The sequence below is a fragment of the Apodemus sylvaticus genome, chromosome 5, assembly GCF_947179515.1.
Source record: "Apodemus sylvaticus chromosome 5, mApoSyl1.1, whole genome shotgun sequence".
Lineage (NCBI taxonomy): Eukaryota > Metazoa > Chordata > Mammalia > Rodentia > Muridae > Apodemus > Apodemus sylvaticus.
The window spans coordinates 336,048-360,693 of record NC_067476.1 but is presented as its reverse complement, the minus strand read 5'-3'; the positions used below and the strand labels follow the sequence as shown (position 1 = coordinate 360,693).

The following is a 24,646-nucleotide window of genomic DNA, read 5'->3' as shown; positions in this document are numbered from 1 at the left end:
CCTGCTGGCTCAGGTCAAGTGGATGGATACTAATCTACTCTAATACACACACACACACACACTGATATAGATTATATACATATATATAATAGAGAAATTAGAATATATATAGGACTTAGAATCTACATTATTAAGCAAGGTCACATGACCTCAAAAACAAATGAATCACATCTTTTCTCTCATGCAGAATCAAGTCACTAACGTATGTGTAGATGTTGACAAATGTACTTGTGGATACCCTGTGACATGAAGAAAAGCTAAGCACAAGGGAATGATGTGGTGATTGATTTCAGGTCATTGATAAGTTAAGGGAACAGAGTAGTTTTTTCTGATTGAAATGTTGTCATAGAGTTTGGGCTTTTTTTTATTAGAGGAATACATAAAATATATTCAATACTTAAAGAGTAAAATTTAATATGAAAAATCCTAGATTCTACTTTGAGTTGCAGTTCTAACAGAACATAAGTTCATTACCTTACATAGGCTTTGGGTCTGGTATGTCGTGTTTTTATTTATTTGCATTTTTATAATAAGGCTTATGAAAAGAAAAATGGAATGTATGTAGGGGAATTTTGATCCTTTTCACAGTATCTGGCATACAGCAGGTAAACACTGAATGCAATAAATGTCTATAATGATTAAGGTAAGAATTCTAGTTGCTGGATTTTTGACCAATTCCATCTTTATGTAACTTGTCACTATGCCTTATAGAGTGAGTGATCTTAGCCAATGGACATATTTGCTTTCTTCCTTAACTCTTAGGATATGGCTTGGCTTTTCAATCTCTGGAAAGCAGGGCATGGAAACACTGTTTTTTCTATGTACCGTATATAGAATGCCCAGTGCTGGAGTTAGCCACGAGTCAGAGTATCTACCAGGGCTTGTGCTTGGAAAAGTTCATTGTCTGGCTCATGGGGCTATATGCAAAGAGCTAGAATCTGTCCAACTGTTGATGACTTCCAATCTTACCTATTTTAAGTTCTCAGTTTAAATACAATTTGCCTGGGAAGTTTCTTGAAAGTTTAATATTTGGTTTTGTCAGGTGAGTAGGAGAAACTCTGGTATACCATGAGTTTTCAATATATGGCCACTGCTTTAAACTCTGCTGTCAAAGCAATATGGTAGACCCAAGCCTAGAAAATGGTCCTGGTTCTGTTACCAACTCATTTTGTGTTCAGCCTCAGTTTCCTTGGTTGTAAAGCAATCATATTAAATTAGTCACCCCCAACCTCCCCGTGGGATGCCTCAAATTACAAAGGCTAAGACACCCAGGCTCTGCACTGCTCTTCCCCCATGTTCAGAATTCACATCTTCATTTTTCAGAGAAAAGATTTCCATTGATTGAAAGAAAATGCAATGGAAAACATGTGGAGCTGTGCATGGTGGTGCACACCTTTAATCCCAGCACTCAGGAGGCAGAGGAAGGTGGATCTCAGTGAGTTCAAGGCCAGCCTTGTTTAAATACCATTTTCCTTTGTGTGTGGGAATGAACTCTCCATATGTAGTACTTGAAAGGCTCAAGTAGCCAGGCAAACAACAAAATGAGGAAAACAGGTGATGGTTGAAGAGACTGGTGGGGGAGGTATGCCTGCTAAAAAGACAGGAGCTTCTGTTCCACCCCAGTTTAGAGTTTTTGAAAAGGAATATTTATGCTATGCCTTTAGTTTCCCAACACTTACCTTTTGTCTCTGTCTAACTCACCCTTTATATGTGAACTTTATATGTTGGCCATTAATTAAAACACAGGCCAAACAAAAATGCCCAAAGCCATCTAGTTTGAAATCTATACACACACACACACACACACACACACACACATACTGTGCATATGTGTGTGTGTGTGTGTGTGTGTGTGTGAGAGAGAGAGAGAGAGAGAGAGAGAGAGAGAGAGAGAGAGATATTCATATTTGTTGAGTATCTATGTCTAGAAACTAGGTAAACCTTTTGTACTAACCAAAGTATTTGGTTTTCACAATGATTCTATGAATTACTTCTACTACTACCATTTGGAGGTAGAAAATTTGGGTTAAGTGATTTGGTCAGTAAGTAAAAGCTTCTACAGATAGTCAATCCTATGTTTAAAAAACGTCTCCTTGCTGGAGTTCTAACCACATACACAGTTGACTGCTGGGCATGCAATGTGAATAAATGGCACATGGGCTGCTGTATGGCAGAAGCTGCTGAGTCATATGGAGACAGCTGTATGATACCAGTTCAGTGCATACATGTGCGTGATAGGATAAAATACTGAGTACTGTGTACTTTTATACTTTATGATTTTTTAATAAAGCTCAGTTAGATCATTGTCATTTTTTAAAAAGAAATTTTAGTCTTTCTCTTTGCTGCAAGCAAACCAGACTCACTGAGCTTTGGATCTAGTACCATCTGTGTCCAAGGGCAAATACCCCTTCTCCTTGCCATCTATAAGCCCCACTCATGGAAAGGCTCCAAGTCTTGAGTGATAATCACTTCCTCTGGGCTAGAGTATGAAGAGGAAAGTAAATCTAGGGGGGGCTAGAAAAGGGAAATCATTTGAAATGTAAATAAATTATATCAATTAAAAAAAAATAAAGAAAAAAAAAAGAAAGTAAATCTAGCAGGAGTGGTAAATCCCCACATACATCGATAAGTACTTGAGGTCAGAGACTGCATCTTTTATAGTTTGTCTACATACCAAAGTCATTAATATGAAGAGTCATCTTAGCAGTAGTGGTTGTAGTAGCGAAAATAATACAAAGAAGTTAGTCTCAGTCTGTGCTTTGCTATCCGCTTTCATGATGCCTAGGACTCAGGGATGTGTCTTTTGAGAAAGTAATGTGAAATCATCCCTCTCATGCTCCTCCTTTATTTTTGCTTTTTTCACCTAACCCTCATAAAATGTGTTTCAACCTTCACAACTCTTGCCTATAGGAATAAAACTATAAGATATTAGGAAGAAAAATAAAAATACTGTGGGGGAGAAAACCCTGTATGTTTATCTGTTTAGGTTGTTTCCCAGGGGCTTTTTAGGATACTTCAACACTATAACTTTTGTTTTTCCTTCTCTGAAAAAAAAATATTTTCACTGTATATATTCATTGTGCATATACGCACATTTTATACATGTATCTGCTATTCATTGAGCCTGTCCTCCACTGCACTCCCCCCTCACTTTCCCCTTTCTAGCTTATCCACTTGATGTGGGGTGGGAGAAGGAAAGAGCCAGTGACCCCGACAGTATTCTTCTTGACAGTCCATACCCATCACGTGAGTGGAAAGTACCAAAAAACCCATTTTCAGAACTGTATCTAGAGTCTCTGGCTCCTGAAGAAAACCAGTGTGGTTCTGATGTGGGACGGGAAGAGTGGTTTGCATTGGCACCGGCCCTGCGGGTGCTTTGGGGCTGGAGCACACACAGCTGTGGGTTACAGATGCTTGCTCTTCACTATTAATGTGGCCAGCATGTGAAACCATGGCACCGCAATACTACACAGAGGTCCACGCCTCTGATAGTTTGAGAAATAACTCCCAGCTGAAGGAATTTTTTCTTTGAAGGGCTGGAATACATTCCAGAATAGAAGGTCCTCTTCCAGAAATGGTAGAATTAACCACTGATTAATTCTAGTCTAGTGATGTTGGACTGGGCATTGGGGACTGCATCACATGTATCTAAGGGCTTGGCAGCTTTAACCAAAAATACAAGGGGAGGAAAAAAGAAATGAAAAAATAAATTAAAGTTCCTTTAAATCTTTGGTTAATAACTTCTGCATTCCTTACTGCGTGTATATCACAGACCTTGTTGTATACACTCTCAAGGCATTGCATAGTTTCTTTGAAATCACAACTGCAAAGCATTAGTAGGAGCTGTCATCTGAGTTGAGGTATGATAGACATGTTTCTACCAATTATTATTTCCCTGAGGATGGGGGAATCAGAGGCCTGTATATACAAACAGAAGAAATGTGTATGGTGTTGGGTATTGCTTAAAGTTCAGTAACAAAAATTATCTTCTAGACAGGAATTTCTTCTCTCTCTCTCTCTCTCTCTCTCTCTCTCTCTCTCTCTCTCTCTCTCTCTCTCTCTCTCTCTCTCAACGTATGTGCTCCCTTCTAATGGTATACTTGAGAGAGGGTCTTCCATCTGCCATTGTTAGTGAGAATGTTTTCTCATCCAGGTTACAATTTCCATTGAAATAGTTGCATACAAGTATTCAGAAGTTAGTTTATTGACTCTTATTGCACTTCGGGGTATCTAATAAATAATTTATTAGCTTGATGGATATGTGGCTACCTAACTATGGAGCATGAAATATGCACTGTTTCTCTAATACACTGTAGGGAGACCTGTTTATAAAGTATTTAGTATTGGTTTTATAATGCACTGTTGACAACAGGAGACCACGAAGTTCAAAGATCAATCTCATTTTGACCCACAGTATTAATGCTACTTTATAAAGCTATATGACAGGTCACTTAGACAGCGGTCCTTACAGAAAGGACTCTGTTAGGAAGGCTGGTTGTAGTGGCTGCCAGCACAGCAGATAAATGTCTTTGTCCATGTCCCTGAGATATTTGTTCAGTGGCTGTTGATACTGGCCATGTGATGGAACTCATCTTTTCCCTGGTCTCTAGAGGGATTCTGGACTAAAAGTGCTGAGGTCTCCTAATGCAATCCTCACTAATTGGGTAGAGAGTTGATGTGACTTTGGATCACATGGGCCTGGAGGTAGGAGTCAGCAGTAAGGGATGGGGGGCTTACCACCTCAGCTTTGTCTCATGTCTGCTAATGAAGCAATATTCTTAGACATCTCCTCTCTCCTTAATTCAAATCATATATGTGATATAGTTCAAAATATTTCCAGTTTTTATTTGCTTTGGGGAATTTCTTTAGCCAGGAGTAAACTTGCAGCCATTTTTTTTTTAAAAATGCTCTGTATATATTTAGAATTGGGTTTATGAATAAATAAAGATCAAATAATTTGGTCTAAAATGTATTCTTGGCATTTTAATTCTTTTACATGAACTCATCAGTGTGGGAATGTATGTGATCACTATAGTTCCCAAAGTTCTGTTTCTTTCCTGGGCTATATGTTCTGGAGCAAGGCATTACTGTCTGCATTCAGAACCCTTTATTGGTTTTCAGTATTTCAGATTTCAGTGTCAGTATTTCCAACTCCTAACTACACTGCCTTAAAAAAAATTCTTTAAATTTTAAAAGATAAATAAATCTTAGAGAGAGAGAGAAAAAACGAATGCACCTATGTACATACGTATGTATGTATGTATGTATGTATGTATGTATGTATGCACCTGATTATCAAATCCCCTGGAGCTATAGTTACAGCAGGTGTGAGCCATCTCATGTAGGTACTGGGAACTAAACTTGGATCCCATGTAAAAAAAAAAATTGTACATGTTCTTAACTACTAAGCCCAATGCGTTGTCTTAAAGCCAACATTGTCTTGACTGGGAGGAGACTTCCTAAGTACTTTCAGGGGCAGCCCTCTCTGCAGTTGACCTGTCTTCTGATCACCACTCATGGATTCTGACCTTCATTGTGCCTTTTTAAGTAGACTGTTCCTTTTCTCTTCTCCAGTTGTTCTCTAGTTTGTGCTCTTAACTGGAGTTGTAATATCTGTGTTTCTTTTTAAAAACATTAAGTGTATTTATTATTGTTTTAAGTAAAATATAATTACATCATTTCTCTCCATTCCCTTTCCTTCCTCTAACAACTTCCATGGCCCACCCTTGCTCCTTCTCAAGTTTCTGGCCTCATCTTCTTTAATTGTTACAATATGGCAGGGCCTGAACAAGGACAATGGGGGGGAAAAGTGGAAGAGGGAAATCCCGTGGGACCCCAACCTCAGACAAGAACTACAGGCAACTAAGGGATGCTGAGAGAGGTTGTCTTCCCTATGGAAGATGCCCTCTCATTGGTTATTCAATGCCAAGTGTCTGGTCCTCAAAGCATGTATATGCAAGCAACTGAGTAGACTGAGTAGGACCTATTTACACACACACACACACACACACACACACACACACACACACACACATCAATTCCTGAATTTCTTTGTTTTTGTTGGGTTGAGACAGGGTTTCTCTGGGTAGCCATGGCTGTCTAGAACTCACTCTGTAGACCAGGCTAGCTTCAAATTCAGAGATCTACTTGCCTCTGCCTCCTGAGTGCTGGGGTTAAAGGGGTATTCATCACTGCCTGGCCTTAATGCCTGAATTTCTTACCAGGGAAAAATTTCTATATCATTCCTTTGTGTCTGAGGGATTTTTTTCCTCTCTTCAGAGAACCTTTTCATTTGTGTTCTTACCACATTCTCTCCTAGGACCCTTTATATCATTTTCCCTCTGGCTTAGATCTTCAATATCCTCTTAACTGTCTTGGTACCCTTCACTCACTCTAGATTTTTCTTTTTAAACCTCCCATAGTGGAAAACAAGCTGTCTGTTCCTAGGGACACTTCTTTAAACCCTGCTAGCTTTTCAAGCCCCAAGGTTATTTTACTGTTCCTGCCCCAAATTACACATTCCTTTGCTCCTCAGACTGAGCTAAACTGTATTCTGCTTTCTCTAGAAAGTGCTGCCAGCCAGATCCCTAGTGTCACACTGGCTCTTGTGATCCACATGTTTAATCGTGTGTATGTGTCTGCATCTTGGGAGGGGGGCTTGTGTGTGCACATACATGCAAGTGCCTACAGAGGCTGGAAGAGGACATTGGATCCCCTGGAGTTGGAATTAACAAGATTACAGGCAGATGTGAGCCACCCAACATGAAAACTAACTTGGGCTCTCCACAAGAGCAGCGTGCTCTTAACCAGTGAGCTATCTGTCCCATGTCCTTACACATGTCCTGTCTGTCATTCCTAGGGCTTTAATTTCATTCCCACGGTGTCTTTTGTGTTTTGCTTTTTTTTTTCATCAGCCTTATCTGCTTATTTTACCTGTTTATTATAATAGTTCCCTGATTGATCTCTTAGCTTCCTTTTAGTTATGTTTTAATGTGTTGTCATAGATGTACTTTCTTTAAAAATATTAATATTTGCCCTGTGTTGAGGTTGTCTTTTTGTAGAGTTGGTTGATGACTTTGTGGATAACAGAATAGCAACTGAGTGGACTGTGGGACTCTTACCCATAGTTCCATTACCCACGCATCTTCCCATTTATTACTGCTTTATCCATCATCCTCCCTGCGCCCTAGTGAAACTAGATCACTTCTCTAGAGGAATATTGGTGGTCTCTCAGGGCCTAGAACAAAGGCAGCCTTTGCTTAGATGCTTCTTTCACATATCAGTGGGAAGGCATCCTTCCCTAAATCATAAGGATCTACTGTGCTTGCCTTAACACTATCTCTATTTATGTTAGGTCGTTTTAGCGCATGGCTTTTATTCTGTAGTAGATTATAAACCTGTGAGCAGGGATCATGTCTTATTTTGGTGTCCCCACAACTTCCTGTACTTGGTATGTGAAGCTTGATAAATAGTTCTTCAACAGTGAGTAAAAAGTTTTATAATGATTTTCTTGATGATTAGTAGAAGAAAATGGAGTAAGTTGGGGTATTGACTGGAGTGTGGCTCAGTGGTAGAACTTGTGTTTGGCAGCCCCGGTGTCAGATACCCACATGACTGTCCAGTTCCTCCTTAAAGAAAGAATCTTAAGTGCAATGCTGGTTTGGCTTCTTAGCACACAGGCTTGCACTCAAGAAGCCCTGAGTGGCTCCCTTGTCCTGTCACCCCTCAGTGAGCTATTCTGTTATTCCTCATTGTTGTTTTCTTATGGTTCATATATTTAACTGTTGGTTGCTATACACCTTAGTAATTAACTCTTTTTACAAGTGTTTGAGTGGTCAGAGGAGTATATTATATCTGTAGTTTTTAAGATAAAGTATCTTGATGCAACCAGGATTTCTGTAAAATACTGCCTGCAGACTATATAAAATTTCCTCTTCTAATCTCTCAACAGGCACATTTTGTGCCCTCCCCGCCTCCAAATTGCCTCAGTTACAAATCGGAAGGCAGGCTTGGTGACCAGGACTGGCAAGCACATTTTAAAGTCCCATGCTGTGGAGTTGATCCATCTCAACTTGAGGTATGTTGTTCTTTCTTATTTAAGTCACTTAAATATGCTCACATTCTCTGACTGTCCTATTGAGGTTTGTTCCCACATAATTATTCTTTGTTCCACCCTCTTACTGTCTTTCACACTCATGTGCACGCTAGGAAATGAATGTGTTTACTTGCTTCTCAACAGTTTTTAACCTCTGAAGATACTGAATGAAATAGAATTTTGTGGCAATAATTCGAATGATTTTGATTGTGATAAAGTGTCTTCTTTTATTTCATCCCCTTTTTCCCCTTTTCATTTTTTACACATAGTTCTAGGGAAGATTTATTCTAATTGTCACTATTTTTAAAATGGATGTGTTAGGGTAGTAATCTTTGAGAATTGAAATGTAACACATATGTAACACACACACAGACACACACACACACAGACACACACATACACGTGCAGACTAATGAGTTTCCCTAAGATGATCATAACCAGGACATCAGCTGATGGACAGACAGTGCAGTTGTGTGTGAAAAGCTTCCTGCCTGCTTGCGTCCAGCCGAGGTCCTACACCAAAGGCCCCCACTCTCCTATTTAAGTTTTTTTAATTTGAAAAACAATCCAGAAATCATACAAATTTTCTTTGCATCAATGTTTTTCACTTAAATGTATGTTTGTGTGGGCATATGCATGATTTTGTGTGTAAGCATGTTTTTGTGTCTAAGTAGTTTGTAAGGGCTTGTGTATGTTTGTGTATGTATGCATGTATGTATATGTGTGTATGTTCTTGTATATGTGTTTGTTAGTATGTGTGCATGTGTTTGTGCATGTATGTGTGCGTTTGTGTGTATTTATGTATGTATGTGTGTGTGTTTGTGAGTACTTGTATATGTGTTTGTATGTATGTATGTATGTGTGTGTTTGTGTGTGTTTGTGTGTATTGAGCCTTGTAACAGGGTTTTCTTGTGCAGAAGTGAATCTCAATCTTCCTTCTTGACAGTAATTTAAACTATTACTGTGACATTTTTACTAGAGCTGCCAGCATCTCAGGCTACAGTTTTTAGAAGGAAGTAAATAAAAGCATTAATATTATCTTTACAATCCCACAACTTTCGTGGTCATATGAAAGTAATTCCCCAGTGCACTTCCATGCCCCAGCCTGTTGGATTTTTGTCTTTTGCTTTTGCTTTTTATTTTTATCCTCATAGTCATTTAAGGAAAGATACCACTGATTCTTTCAGAAGATTTTTCTCACAGGACATCAACTGAAGCTTGTGATAGTAAGACAGCTTTTGTCACTGCTTGTACACACAAAAAAATTAAAGTCACTTTTTTACTTTTTAGATCAAAACAAAATAGGAAAATGTTTGATCTTTTGTAGGCATAAGATTTGTACTGACTGAAGATGCTTTTTTGAAATGTGAATCTTGATTCCAAGGGATTCTCATTTCCTTAGCATTTTGTAAGCTACCTGATCTACTGTACCTAACCACATCTGTCCATTTTCTGATCTTTTGCATCCATGGATTATAGCCTTTTAACATTTCTTGGAAGTGCATTCCGGCGCTCAGCCCTGACTAGGGTGTCAGACACAGCATCTCAGGCAAGTTAGACAAGTGTCAATTGGAGCATTTTCTCCTTTTCAGTAAAGCATTTAGGTAATATTTTCCTAAGGGGAATGTTAATGTCACTCTCTGAAGTAGCTCGAACCTTGTTTAAGGGGCTTGTGTTCCTTTTCTGGTCACATAAAGATATTTTTACTGCATAAGGTTTTCTCTGTCAGTATTGGTCACCATTTTCTTCTCTCAGTGCATAGCAGCTGTTATATATGTCTCGTGCACTGATGTGATTGGTGTTCATGTGAGTTCACATCTGAGTATTTAGTATGTCTATAATGGTTTGGCAGAAAGCTGACTATAAATGAAGGTATGGGTACTCTTACTTAAAAATTGAACAATGGTCTTATTCCTCAGAATCTTTGGGCTGTTTTGGCTGAAGCTACTATATGTTGAAATGTCCAACTAGGTTGTCAAAGCCATCTGGCATTTATATATAGTTATATATGAATATTATAAATATGAAGGAACAAGTGAATTCTAACACAGACTCTTGGAGGAGAAGGATTGAGATGCCAATCAAAGATGATAACATGAATTTAGATTTTTCTTCTCCTTTTCATAAAGACCCTTTAAGCTAATTTTAAATTAGCTAATTCATGGACTCTAAACCTAAATTCTTACCATAAAGATTTTAATAGAAAGAGTAATAGACTGTGTAGTTTAGATCGTATACATATGACACTTGGTTACATTTAGTTGTTGGCGTGCATGAATCATATATCTTTTTGAGGATAGGATCTCACTCCTATCTGCTTTGAAACTCACTATAGAGATCAAAGTGGCCTGGGATTCACAGAGGTCTGCCTGCCTCTGCCTCCCAAGGGCTGGGATTAAAATCTGAACCACCATGTACCCCCATGTACCCCCTGCCATGCGTCATCCTTTTAACCTGAATTAAAGACTGCTACATACATGTCAGTCTGCTACTTACAGCTCAGTCACCGAATAAACTGAAACAAGAAAAACAATTGCTAAATAAGAAAAATTTTCCTGGTTCCTTAAAATTTAAACATGAGGACCCATGATTACCAGATGTTACTGTTTGGGAACATTGGCAATCGAGACACAGTTGTCCATCTCTTACAGAGATCGAAATGGAAAGAAAGAAATTGGAAATCAGTTGGCAAGCAAAGATTTAGGTGTAACTATTAGGTGAATCTTAATTGTAACAATGAGTATCTTTACATTAAGGAAGATAATTCATAGAGGCAGGCAGATCTCTGTGAGTTCGAGTTGAGGCCAGGCTGAGCTACATAGTAAGTTCCAGGACAGTCAGAGCTATGTGGAAAAAACCCTGTCTCAAAAAGAAAACGATACAAAGCACAAACAAAAACACCTGTAACAACCAAACAAAACCGAAAAGATAATTCAGATCTTGATCTTTTATTTATCATTTTTTATTTTATGATCTTTTTTGGTTATTTTACTTATTTACATTTCAAATGAACAACATTATCAACCAAGCAGCTCTTGATCTTAAGAAGTACTTTTAAATGTCATTTCTTCTTTTCTCCACAGAGTGCACATAGATGTGCTTGTGTACTCATTATGTTTGGGTTTATATGTGTTAAGGGAAACAAATATTTTACTGTCCTCTCATCAAATTGTATAAACATAGATAACTATACAATTATAAAGCAAACAAAAAAGTGGAAATTAAAATTTAAAATTGAAATTATTATTTAAAATTTAAAATTGAAATTATTATTAGCTTTACTTTTTCCTATTCTTTATATTGAACCAAATTTGTTCCTCCTTAACTTTGTGTCTGAAAAGAAATGGCACAATAAAGTAGGGGTGTCAGGCTTCACAAGGGGAAAGGGTGGCAGGCTTCACTAGGGGAAAGGGTGGCTGTCAACCTTCTTCCTTAGGAGTATGGAAGTGAGGGAAATATCTGTTCAGAGGAGTTTTCCTTCATTAGTTCTTTCTCCTTTTTTTCCCACTTAACACATCTGTTAGCATTCCACACAGACCAACAGATGTTGCAAAGCAAGTCCTACACTTCGTTCTCAAGAAAAATGACATTTCCTCAGTTGCCTGCCCCACCTCTGTGACTGAGACCAGCCTGCTGCTCCTGCATAATTTGCATATATTAAGTTATGTGCCTTAATGCATTAGGAACCTGAGCTTCAGCATTCCTTTATATGTTAAGGTCGCATGTCATTAGTGACTAGTTTACAGGCTGCCTTAGAGTTCTGAGAAGGAAAGAGATTTGAGGATGGCAACCTGATTCTGTACACTGAGAGTGGATAGCCAGTTAGCAATATTTTTTCTATAAAATAGATGAGTTACAGAAAGCTCGAGCTGTCCCACCACGAGGAAGTGCTGATTGTCATGTGATGTGAAGCATCATTTTTATTATTTTGGCAAGAACAGGGACAGTTTTGTCTTGACAAGCCATTTGATGAATACCAGCGTGTGTCACATGAAAAACCACTGATCTTTAACCCAGGTCTGTACTTTACCAAGCTTTGGAAGTAAATTGTGACTGAAGGAAGAGCAAAGGCCAGTACACTGTCATTACAGATTACAGAGTCTGCTAACAGCGGGAGAACTGAGCCCAGGGAGCCACAGGTGCGGTTCTGTAAGCTGTCAGTAGTCCTGCGGATGCTTCTTAAACTGTGTGCACAAGCCATACATTTATTTTATATTTGTTCAGGATTTACGTTGTAGCCCTAGCTAGGGAGGAAAAAAAAACTGAAAGAGAGAGAGAGAGAGAGAGAGAGAGAGAGGGAGAGAGAGAGGGGGGGGAGGGGGGAGGGAGGGAGAGAGAGAGAGAAAGAAAGAAAGCCTTCAAGTGCTTTCTTAGTGCAGGGCCTGAGTTTCTTAGCACAGAACCACGACCTTTATATAGCTTCTATGTTCCCAGTCACAGAATGACATTAAGAAAGCCCTGTGTTTTGAAGAAATTAAATCCAGTGAAGAAAAGTAAAGTTGGGTATGGTGGAGCACACCCTTAATCCTAGCACTGGAGAGGCAGAGGCAGGCAGATCTCTCGAAATCAACCTGGTCAATAAAGTGAGTTCCAGGCCAGCCAGGGCTACATGATGATACTCTGTCTTTAAAAAAAATAATTGTAATATATATAAAGAAATGATGGGTTATATTCTCATAAACAAACAAACAAACAAACAATCCTTGTCTCCTTGTACTAAGCTCAAATCCAAATGGATCAAGGACCTCCACATAAAGCCAGACACTCTGAAGCTAATAGAAAAAAAACTGGGGAAGACCCTTGAGGACATCGGTACAGGGAGAAAGTTCCTGAACAGAACACCAATAGCGTATGCTCTAAGAGCAAGAATTGACAAATGGGACCTCATAAAATTACAAAGTTTCTGTAAGGCAAAGGACACCATCAAGAGGACAAATCGGCAACCAACAAATTGGGAAAAGATCTTCACCAATCCTACATCAGACAGAGGGCTAATATCCAATATATATAAAGAACTCAAGAAGTTAGACTCCAGAAAACCAAACAACCCTATTAAAAAATGGGGTACAGAGTTAAACAAAGAATTCTCCCCTGAAGAACTTCGGATGGCGGAGAAGCATCTTAAAAAATGCTCAACTTCATTAGTCATTAGGGAAATGCAAATCAAAACAACCCTAAGATTTCATCTTACACCAGTCAGAATGGCTAAGATTAAAAATTCAGGAGACAGCAGGTGTTGGAGAGGGTGTGGAGAAAGAGGAACACTCCTCCACTGCTGGTGGGGTTGCAAATTGGTACAACCACTCTGGAAATCAGTCTGGCGGTTCCTCCGAAAACTGGGCACCTCACTTCCAGAAGATCCTGCTATACCACTCCTGGGCATATACCCAGAAGACTCCCCACCATGTAATAAGGATACATGTTCTACTATGTTCATAGCAGCCCTATTTGTAATTGCCAGATGCTGGAAAGAACCCAGGTATCCCTCAACAGAAGAGTGGATGCAAAAAATGTGGTATATCTACACAATGGAGTACTATTCAGCCATTAGAAACAATGAATTCATGAAATTCTTAGGCAAATGGATGGAGCTAGAGAATATCATACTAAGTGAGGTAACCCAGACTCAAAAGGTGAATCATGGTATGCACTCACTAATAAGTGGATATTAACCTAGAAAACTGGAATACCCAAAACATAATCCACACATCAAATGAGGTACAAGAAGAAAGGAGGAGTGGCCCCTGGTTCTGGAAAGATTCAGTGAAACAGTATTCAGCAAAACCAGAACGGGGAAGTGGGAAGGGGTGGGTGGGAGGACAGGGGAAGAGAAGGGGGCGTACGGGACTTTCGGGGAGTGGGGGGGGCTAGAAGAGGGGAAATCATTTGAAATGTAAATAAATTATATCGAATAAAAAAAAATCAAAAGTAAAAAAAAAAATAATTGTAATATATAAAGAAATGATGGGTTATATTCTCATAAACAAACAAACAAACAAACAAACAAAAAGCAACACAATAAATAAACTAGTTTATTCCAAAAGTATATGCAAAAGAGCATTCTTTGGCCTGTCAGTAGTCAGTAACTGTGACTAACTTTTCCATCACTGTGTAATTTTTGAGAAAATAAAAGAAAAGACCCAAATTCACCTCACTACAAAATATTAAAAAGATAGTAATATTCTAAGCAATCACTTGTGGGAATTACTGCTTACAGAGTGAACAGGAAAGAACACACTGCCTTCCTCTGTTGGTGGGATTGCACTGCACCTCTCTGTAGTCTTGTTATCCTACACTAACTGAAATGCAAATTCTTTGTAACTAATTGGATCTCATTGAGGGTACATGCACAGTGTGTAGTTATGTGCAAAAAGGTTTTTAAAAGTATGAATTTCCTGTAATTACAACTTTTAATTACTATCCAAAGTGTGCAGTTAGTGCAGGGTTAGTATATATGCTTAACTTTAAAAAATATTATTAGAAGCATGACTGGTGAAATGTTTGATAAATACCAGATAAAAACAAATGTGTAATTGTAGCATCTGTAAATTGAATTTAAACTATTTTTTAAAATTAACATTTAGGATTTAGAATTTGAAGCCAGTTGAGTATACTGATGGCATGTTAATAGTACAGGTTTTTTTAAAATAAATAAATAAATAAGTAAAAACATTGTAAGTGTTAAAACATCATTAGTTATTTCCAGAGCTGCTTACCTTGTCCACTCTCCTGGTCTTATGTTACTGTTGTAAAAGTATTTCAGAGTTGTGTGTGTGTGTGTGTGTGTGTGTGTGTTACTGCTGTGTGTTATGAAGAAGAGTTAGTTACTCCTAGTTCTACAGTTTCTTCAGGACCTTGAGAGCTCCTTGGTGGACCTCTCATTGTACACAGCCTAACTCTCAGTCTCAGGGACTGTGAGGAGCGTCACGTGACCTTTCAGATTTGTGATCCCCTAATCTGAAGTACACGACTTTGAATCAGGAAGAAAGCAATAATTGTGAAAATGATGTTTATCCCCATGGCCTAGTTGTAAATAACTCGGATACAAAGGATATCAGAGGGTTATTCTGTAATCTACAGAATGTTGAGCCAATGGAAAGCCTCAGGAGATGTCTTGGTGCCTTGGTTTTGTTGTTAGTCATGGACCTGAGTCTCTAAAAAACAATTCAAGTCTCTTACTGACTAGAAAAGCATCAAGGTTCTACATTTCCCTATGGAAATGGATGGCAAGTTCACATAACATATTTTGGGACTTTCTATAGGAGTCAGAATTTTATGTTCTAAAATTTATTAAAAATGGTTTTAAACATAATAAACAAAACATAAACATTCAAGGTTTGTACTTTAGCATGTTTATATATAGCTAACTCTTTGGACTGGTGTCTGTTGTTATAATGAAGCTTTTACTTTTTTTTTTAACTGATTTTAGGAATTAACTAAAATTTTGTTTGACAAAATCCATCTAGGAGGTACAGTACTGTGTAATTGTTGTGATTTTTCTTGTGAATCTTACGAGGCTATCCTGATGTTTTTTTTTTTTTTAAGATTTATTTATTTATTATATGTAAGTACACTGTATCTGTCTTCAGACTCCCCAGAGGAGGGCATCAGATCTCATTAAGGATGGTTGTGAGCCACCATGTGGTTGCTGGGATTTGAACTCTGGACCTTTGAAAGAACACTCAGTGCTCTTAACTGCTGAGCCATCTCTCCAGCCCTATCCTGATGTTTTTAAGGCGTGGCTACGGCAGGAATATTTAGGTAATAGTTTTGCTGCAGACTTGTTTGGTTAGACCTTGCAGTCTGAGAGAGACCGGTTTGCATACTCTGGGTAGCATTTTGTCAGAGGACTGTGGCTGGGCATAGCAGATTTGGATGTATTAGCTAGTCAACCTGATAACCCTGTACAGACTGTATTGATTTTCTAGGAGAGAGTTTATGAACTAAATAAACTTGGGGTTGGTGTCTTAATAAACTGCTTCTCTCAGTCTGTCACATTTAGTTATGGAGCTGTGCAGTTTAGGGGGGAAAAGGGCTAATTCAGTTACAGATTGTTCACAGCAGGGTCTCCAAATTAGCCCTTTGTTTTGTAATGCCACCTTGCTTGGGCTCGTGTTGAGCATATTTCTCAGTTTTGCCCTAATGAGTTGCAACACTGATAATGTGGCCGATGATCTTTCATTGATTTCACTATCACTTGCTTGTCTGGTAATTGATCCGTTGCTGAGCCTCTAGTTAATTATATCGGCTTTGACATGGCCCGATCCCTGGGGAATTTCAAGTCTTGTAGAATAACAGTTTTAATAAAAGAGTCTATTACTGCAGGTGCTTGCTGCTGCATGAAAATTGATTTTTGTCTTGTGGTGTGGTGTGGTATGGTGTGTGTGTGTGTGTGTGTGTGTGTGTGTGTGTTCGTTCATTCATGCCCGCATGTGTGGGGGTTAGGGGAAATACCTGGGAAAGAAGAGGATCTCAGAACTGAGAAAAAGGGGTGGGGCTGGAAAAATAGGAAGAGGGAGTGAGGGAGAGTGGGGAAGGAGGGGGAAGGACTAGGAGAGAGGGAGAGGAAGCAGAAGAGGCCAGAGAGAACATGCAGGCAGAGGATACAACAGTGCTTGAGGGGAGAGAGGAGGAAGCTTGCTGTTGACAGTGTCCTTAAGCCTCCCATAAATAACAGCCATTAGTGGGAAGGTCAGGAGCTGAGCAGGCAGCTTGACTGAGGCACTGAGTGCCACTTCAGAAATCAAGAGGCTAGCAAATTTTAGAGGGAGTTAAGTGGGTAATAGTAAAGGTACAGTCACCGTTGACAATTGACTCATAGGGGCTTTTCCCGCCCTCCCCCTCGAAAGAATATTTTTATTGACCACAGGTAGACTTAATATATTTTAAGGCAACAATTCTTTGGGTTCTTGTTTGTCTCCTTTCAGATATTGAATTGGCTTCTTTTGAGACTTTTTTGTGCTTAATGGTGGTGAACTGGAGGGAAGTTTAACAGAAAAGCTTTCAGGAGATGTCAGTTCTAGAAGGGAAGGCACATTTGTGTCAACATAGCGTACGGTTGCTCATCTTTTCTCATTGTCCACTAATGACACAGGCTGCCATCGAAACGCTTTTCTGTTTCTTCTGTTGTTTCTGAGAGGAAGGTTTATTGTTATTCTTTCGTTAAGAAGGAGCGAACAGAGTGCTACATTTGTCCTCAGTATTTGTAAGTGGCTGAAGATTAATGTTCCTTACATTTTAAGTTTAGGAAGGATGGCTTTTTCCTGCTGACTACTTTTATGAGATGGCATGAATTTAGCTTTCCATTTTGAAGTTACAGTGTTTATGTACAGTGGATTTTGTTCAGTTCTGCTTTTTCCATAAATAAGGGAGATAAATACTATCTAACAAATGGTTGTTTTGTTTTAAAACTGGTTTAATTAAAAATATGACCCGCTATCAGGGTTATATTTCATCAGGCAGGGAAACATTATAGAATTTTCCATAGAGGTCCTAAATGAAAAATGGCATTTTTATATGCATTACTTTTTGCCTGAAATAGGACAGGTTTCTTTTTTTCTTCATCTTTTGCCCTTTTTTTTTATGATTTAAAAGGTTGATGTAGATGTCTTACCTGAGAACTTTAACAAAGGATTTTATTCTGCATGTGAGCTTTAAGAAAAGGTATTCATTTTTCTTCTCTTCCTTCAGTGTCTCTTTACTTAACCTTCCATTTGGTAATTAATGGCCTGAGGTGCTGGGTATTAAGTGATATATATTTATTTTTGCATATGTTTAGTGTACATCTTCCATGTTTAACTGGTAGCTTTGCTTGTTCACCCTTTATAATATAAGGTCAAATCTCTGTATATTATTTTCCCTATGAGTTTATATGTGGTTATAAATAGCCCCAGCATTACGGTGTGACTTGTGGCAGCTAATATTTAAAAAGCCACTAAGCAAACTTTATGTTCTCCTCCAGATGAATCTTTACTTGCTTCCAGTTTAATTAAAAATATTTAAGTGTCATAGTTTTGCAAGTGTTAAAGAAAGGACTGGTGCTGGATATAACATGTTACAGCAGAAAGCATTGTTGGCGAAAATTCCCAGGGAGGAGCCCTGGCTTTCCCTGGCCTTGTGGGTGGTGATCGTGGCAGTCCGTGGAGTATGCACCAGTGTGTGTGTCTATCTGTGTATCTGGAGGGGGGTTAGTACAGTGTCATTTGGTGCCTGACAGTGGAACAGTGCAGTTGACTCCTAGCTCTGCTGTCCAATGACATGCAGTGGCTGAGGGTTTGAAGCTGATGGTTGGGTCTCCAGTGCTGCCTGCGCACCTGACAGGCAGCTGTGAAACTGAGCAGAGGCAAGCTAGGGGAGTCACAATCTATGCATAAATGATAGGGATATCTGTGCAGAAGGTGCGAAGGAAGCTCTGACCCCCCCTCCCCCAGATCTCCCCTTTCCCGAATGAAATGCACAGTTCAGCCAGCTTCTTACCTACACTGTACTCCTGCTACTGGCTGCCAAGAAGCTCAAAAAATCCACCTTCACTTTTCAGTCAGAAGAGGCAGAAGTGGATGTGAGAGAAAGAGACACACAGAGAGACAGAGAGCCAAAGAGGGCAAGAGACTTGACTTTAAGAGACTCCTGTACTGACAACTCCATGCAGTTCGGAACCAGAACGACTGAGGCTGGACCAGGGTTCATGGGGACATGGCAAAATGCTGATACTAACCTCTTATTCAGAATGTCCCAACAGGTAAGTTACTTTTTCTTTCATTTTTTTTTTTAAAGAAACCTCGAGTTGTTATGTGCCCTTTTCTTCCTGCTACTTTTCTTTCTAAATGTTTTTGAAATTAAAAAAATATATATATATATATATATATATTGTCATTTCTGTGTTACTGGAATGTGCAGTGTTACTTCATGGCTTCCCCAAGGGCTCTTTAAGGAAAAGGGGGGAAAGGACATCGAAGTTAGAGAAAGCAAAGGCATTTGTTGCAAAGTTTCACCGTGTGCAGCCTGAGCCCTGCCTTAATTTATTTCTTTGTTTCCCGCGAAAAAGAGAAAAGGCCACTCAACAAATGTGTCTTTCTGACTGTGAAAGACTTGGTCAAAGTGTCTGCTGTCTCGAAGTAGGTCTTGCAACTGAACAGTCATAAAGCGCAGCGGGTTTGACTTCTGGTGTCTGGAGCAGCTGGACTCAGACCCGAGCGAGGCTGTGCAGGCTTCCCTGCCGGCCGGGTCAAGCCGAAGGGCGGCAGGCTGCACTCAGGCTTGCTCTCGGCCTCCATTCTGGCTCTCGGTGGGTGGCTCGGTGCCTTCGCTCTCCCCTGTGCTCCACTGGCCCAGGTGCAGCCAGCTCGGCTTGTCACCTGCCCGCCGCCTGCTGCCCACCGCCCGCCGCCCGGCATGGTGCACTCACACTGGGCGCGGCCCCTGCTTTCTCCCAGAGCCGCTTCTCGCTCAGCCGCCGCAGGCAGCTCGGCTGCTGCCCTGCAGGGAGAGCTGCCTGGAGAGCGCCAGGGCAGCAGCGGACAGATCATTAATCACCCGCAGCGCTCGGTGATTTGCGCCCTGCGTGCCCGGCTCCTCTTGCACAATTGCAGGCTCTCAGGCTCCGCGGGGGAGCGAGGGTTAAGTGGAGGCAAAGGGGAAACAACCCAGAAACTTTCCTCTTTTCAGAAGCCTACCCTAAACCCATACAAAGCAAGAGTTAGTTTATCTTCCATGCCCCACTTTAAAATTTAGATATCACCAATCCGGGTTTTCCTTGAGTTGTGTGTATGTACATGCATGCTGTGAAAGGTTAGATTGCTTTAGGTTTTTCCCTCTAGTGAAAAAAGAGTTAATAAAACAGATAGAGATAATGATCAATTGATAAATGGCTATTGAACCACATAGATGTGTTAGATTGCTGCTTTGGCAAGAGCCCATTTCCAAGTAGATTTGCATCTAAGGAGACTTTAAGTGATGCAAAACATTTAGGACTAAAAGAAATAAAAGCAAATTACATAAAAATAGGTCAGAATTAGGAAAATAATTTAAATTCCTCATAGAGAAACTTGTATGACCAGCTCACTGTGGTGTTTTCTGTGTGTTTGCTTGTGTACCTGTATGAATGTATGTGGACTGTGAGCCTTGGTGCCTGTGAGAATAAACACAGGGAAGGCCTTTATGCTTGATGAACAGATTATGACACAGAACACTATGACAAAGGATGAAAATCACAAACTTAAAAAGTATTGTAAATCAACCATTTAGCTGTAGTTTGTTATTATTTTGTTTTTTTTGTGTGGTTGTTGTTGTTTTGGTGTTGTTAGTGATGCTTAGCTTCCCATTTACTTTCAGAGTTACTAAATGTTTACCTTTTGTGCATTTTGGAAGTCATCTAAGAAGAGTATATGTTTACATGTGTAGATGTACTTTTCTTTCTCTTTCAAGATGCCATTTCAGAATGTGTAGTCTTAAATTCAAAATCTGCCTAAATATGCACTGTGCTGTGCATGCCTAATGTTTTTGTTTTCCTTATGGGTAGTGGGTCAGCAGTGCTGGTTCAGTGTGAGTGGGACAGAGTGTGTGCATGGGGGATGGGGTGGGGGAGGGAATGATTCCTGAAATGCTCTCTTAAAAGTCAACAGTTTTGAAGAATAATAGTTTCAATATCCACATTAAGCCACCTTTTGCTAAAGATAAAAAGGTTTTTTTCTAATTTAATCAAATATGTACAATTCTCTATATATAATTGTTTAGGATAAAAGAGGCTTTTCTGCTTGATTATTTTAATCTGAGTAAAAATTTAGCTCATAGAGTGAATGAAATCTTTTAAGTACAGTTTTCCACAGTTTTCTATAGTAGAATACAAATTAATATTTCCTTGAATATCTTGGTAAGCATTGGACAAAACTGACTACTAGAGCCAGTAAAAGATGTTTAAAGACTGAGCTATAGAGAACTCACCACATATGATGTTAGCTACAGAAAAATGTATGCTTGGGAATCGGATGAACGCTGAAGTTGAAGAATCTAGGTCTGTGTCTTCTAAACGTAAGCTAGGCAGAGGCATGGGACAATCTGTATCTTGCATTTCCCCTGAACAAAGTTAGATTTCCTTAACTGTAAATCTTTCCTTTATCTAACATTAGCAAATGATTTGACTCAGACTCAGTGGAGTTAAGTCTGTTCCCCTTAAAGCTTTAAATGGGACTTCCTGACTTCATCTCTCTACCTTACACTATTTTCCCTAAAATCAAAGATTATTCCTCTAAAAATCAATATGATTTGTTGTTGTTATTGTTGTTTAGAAAAATAATATTTTCTTGTAGCAAGATACTTGAGAGGTGTAGCTGTTGACTTGTGTAGCTGTTGACTTTTGTAACTGAGAGTTCTGGATTCAGTTATGAGTTGATAATGTCCAAAACCATTTTCTCCTTTTCCTTATCTCTTAAAACCTCAAAGGTTATTTTTCTCAGGATACTCTCTTAAGGTGTTGTTAAAAAGACAGATGGGGGTGGTAGGAGAAAGGAGCTTGCTTTTGGAAGGTTGTTTTGTTTTTTTTAATCATACTTTGAAAGCTGTTTTTTCTACATAATTTGTACGTTTGTGTATTTGAGACAGTAGCAAATAAAATCCTTATAGCTTCCTCTAAGAGCAGGTATAGTTCGATCTAATTGAAATCTTTTTAAGAAATGACACTGTGCAGATAATGGTGATAGTGTACTTTTCCCATATTACCAGAGGTGTTTATACCTTTTATTATTGCTCAGGTATACTTAACCTGTTTCAAATAAAATGCAGATCCCTTAATAAGGTCTCTTTTCAGAGTAGAGTGAGATACCAAGTTAGAATTATAAATGACGCCTTGCATCATTATGGAGTAATTTAGGATTCACCCAATGATGTAACAAAACTAACAACATAATTTCATTGTGAAACTGTGTCTTATTAAAGAACAACTGTCTGACATTCTTTTACAGTTGCTTTATTTAACTTCATGCAAATATTATTAGTAGTGACATTTTTCTGTTGTGTATTAGATTCTCTCATTAGCACGATGTGTTAGTTATCACCAGAGAAATCATTTCCTAGATAGGTGAGGGACAAAATCGAGAAAGCTAAAAATTATATCAGTGATTTACATTACTACCAGACCGTCTGCTCACCAGAGATATGACAGAGTAAACTTTTTGACTAGTATAAAACCTAGCACTTCTGAGAAATGATTAAAAGATTTATAAGAAATATATAATAATATTTTTGGAAATCATTTACAAGAGTGCTCAATACAAATTTTTCTTCCAGTAGTCTTTTAGTATTTTCAATTCATGAGGACAAACACAGTTCCAGTCATAGGATTTGTAGTCAAAATGGAAATGATGTGTGTTTTCTTTTCTGGTTTCTAACCCTCCCAAAAAAATTTAAACATCTCTAACAATTTTAAAGATTCATATATAGTATTTCTTGTTTGTCACGTATCTAAAATATGTGCTGTGGGTGGCTTGGTTGTTCTTTGAAGTTCATGCAATATATTTTTATTCTAAAGCTTCTCCTCAAAACTGGACACATCCCTTTGACATAGGATGAATAGTCTTATTTAATCAGAGCTACGAATAAGGCAGTTGATAGTTAATGGCCTTTGAAAATGACTTCCATTGTGAGGCAGCATCCATTTCTAGGTTTCCCTCTCTATTTTTTCTCTCTTCCTTTTTAGTATTTCCTTCTTATAGTTGGTGTATTTGGGTAATCACAGCTTACTTCAAAAGGATTAACTTGACAAAACTTACCTTTATGTTAAAATAGGTGTTTATATTTGGTGGCAAATAGTTTTAGCTTGTTGAATTAGCATGCTGCCACCTCTCAGTTCCTCTAACTTGAGAGATGATGTGCTTTATTTTGAACTGTTAATGATAGGTACATATTGAAATTAAAATGTAAGCCTTGACATTCACTTTAATACTGTAGCACACAAGTAGGAATATTTGGATAATTGTCATAGCAGTATTGGATTAGAAATCGTGGTAAAGAGGTGAGTCCCTGTGTGTCAGCCTTTACTTCCAACTTGGTGTGAACATGCAGGCCTCACTAACAGCTCTGCATACTGTATAATGAAATGGGAATGGCGTAGGCCTTGTATGTATGATATTCCACGTGTGAGTTATTGTAATGAAACATGCACAAATAGATCCTCAGATGTGTATACACGCGAATAAACTCATTCACCAATTTAAAGCTTATTTCTAACACGTAGCACTTCAAATGAATTTAAGCATAGTTGGGGATCATTTTGAAATTACTTCTTTCAATATCTCTGTTATCTGTAACCAAGTAGCTTTATGGAAATTGATTAATGTAACAGGACAGACTTAGGCTTCCACCACAACATAGCGTCCTACGCCTATGTCAGGGATAAGCGCCATGACGATTCTTCCCTTACTAATTAGATGCTGAGCAAGACATCTCTGGGAAGTTGGGACAAACATGAATGGGTCACAGCCAAGGCAGGATTGCAAGGATTCCAGTGATAGTGAAAGCATTCAAGTTTGCCAGGTCGCTGTGACACAGGAGCTGATTCCAAAGGAACAGCCCGTTACAGATAGTGAGATGGCGTCACATACTTCAGTGAAAAACAAAACCCTAGGGTTTCTTCTTTTCCAACTTACACATTGCACACACTTATTTAAAGGAAGACACAATGGACATGGCTCTGGTCAGTCTTCAGTTAGCATGTAGGTAATGCCTGTCCATAGCTAACTTGGTAATGTGGACGAGAATATATATAAAGTATAAGGAGAGGAAATTGGAGCTTGCCTTTGCCTTTACCCTGTATTCATAAGTGAACTATGGTGGATAAATTGTTTTAGGTGTGAACTCCTTTCCCCCAGAGTATATAGAGAGAACTCTGTGCAGTAAGGAAAACTGAATTGGTGAATCATGGGAATACCTTTTTCAGTGAAACCCATTTTCTCTAGAACTCACTGTTCTTTGTTATTGAAGGAACATTGGATATAACTGTCCCAGGAGTTCTTTCCTTTGGAAGGTTTGGCATCTAATGTGATGTGTGTGGAAGCATGGGCTTTGTTCCATGTGCAGACATGCTCATGCCTTTCATGACACATGTTTGCTGGTGACTAACCACGGTTCTCCAGGCTTTGGCCAGAAGAATGTTTGGGGTCGTAGGAAATGATTGATGTCACACACATCTGCCAGAGCTGATGCCATTCTTATTTGCAGAAGAGCAGCTGGTGTCCACATTTTGCGTGGTTCCCCTCATCCACTGAAGCACCTGGGATTAGAGGCAAGAGGAGTCAAATACCCTTTGGAGGAACTTTGACTTCTAATAAGCTTAAGAGAAGTAAAGAAAGAGGGGCAGAGCAGGAACAGCAGTCTTTAGGTTCTGTTGTATAAACAAAACAAAAAGCAGGAGTATCTTAGAAGACAAACTGATAAAGAATACAGAGGGAAACAGGATGGAAAAAATTATCCTGGGAAAAAGAAAGACTATGTGCTATGACATCACTAAGATGGTGTGGGAGCTGTGACTGCGGCCCACAGTTCCCCCTGAGCCTTTCCTGT

General features: G+C 39.0%; 1 protein-coding gene across 4 annotated transcripts in view; it reads left to right on the top strand.

Annotated features, from left to right (window-relative positions):
- The window catches only part of LOC127685016 (ubiquitin-conjugating enzyme E2 pex4-like), a 144,137-nt gene that overhangs the window by 39,627 nt on the left and 79,864 nt on the right, over nucleotides 1-24,646 (top strand). For 3 of the 4 annotated variants that reach the window (XR_007977778.1, XR_007977777.1, XM_052181749.1), the window contains exons 2-3: nucleotides 7,952-8,077; nucleotides 18,633-18,833. The gene's annotated coding sequence lies outside the window, so the exon portion shown is untranslated. Of the gene's footprint in view, nucleotides 1-1,356; nucleotides 1,436-7,951; nucleotides 8,078-18,632; nucleotides 18,834-24,646 lie in introns of those variants that run through there. The other variant, XR_007977776.1, reaches the window with a different exon arrangement.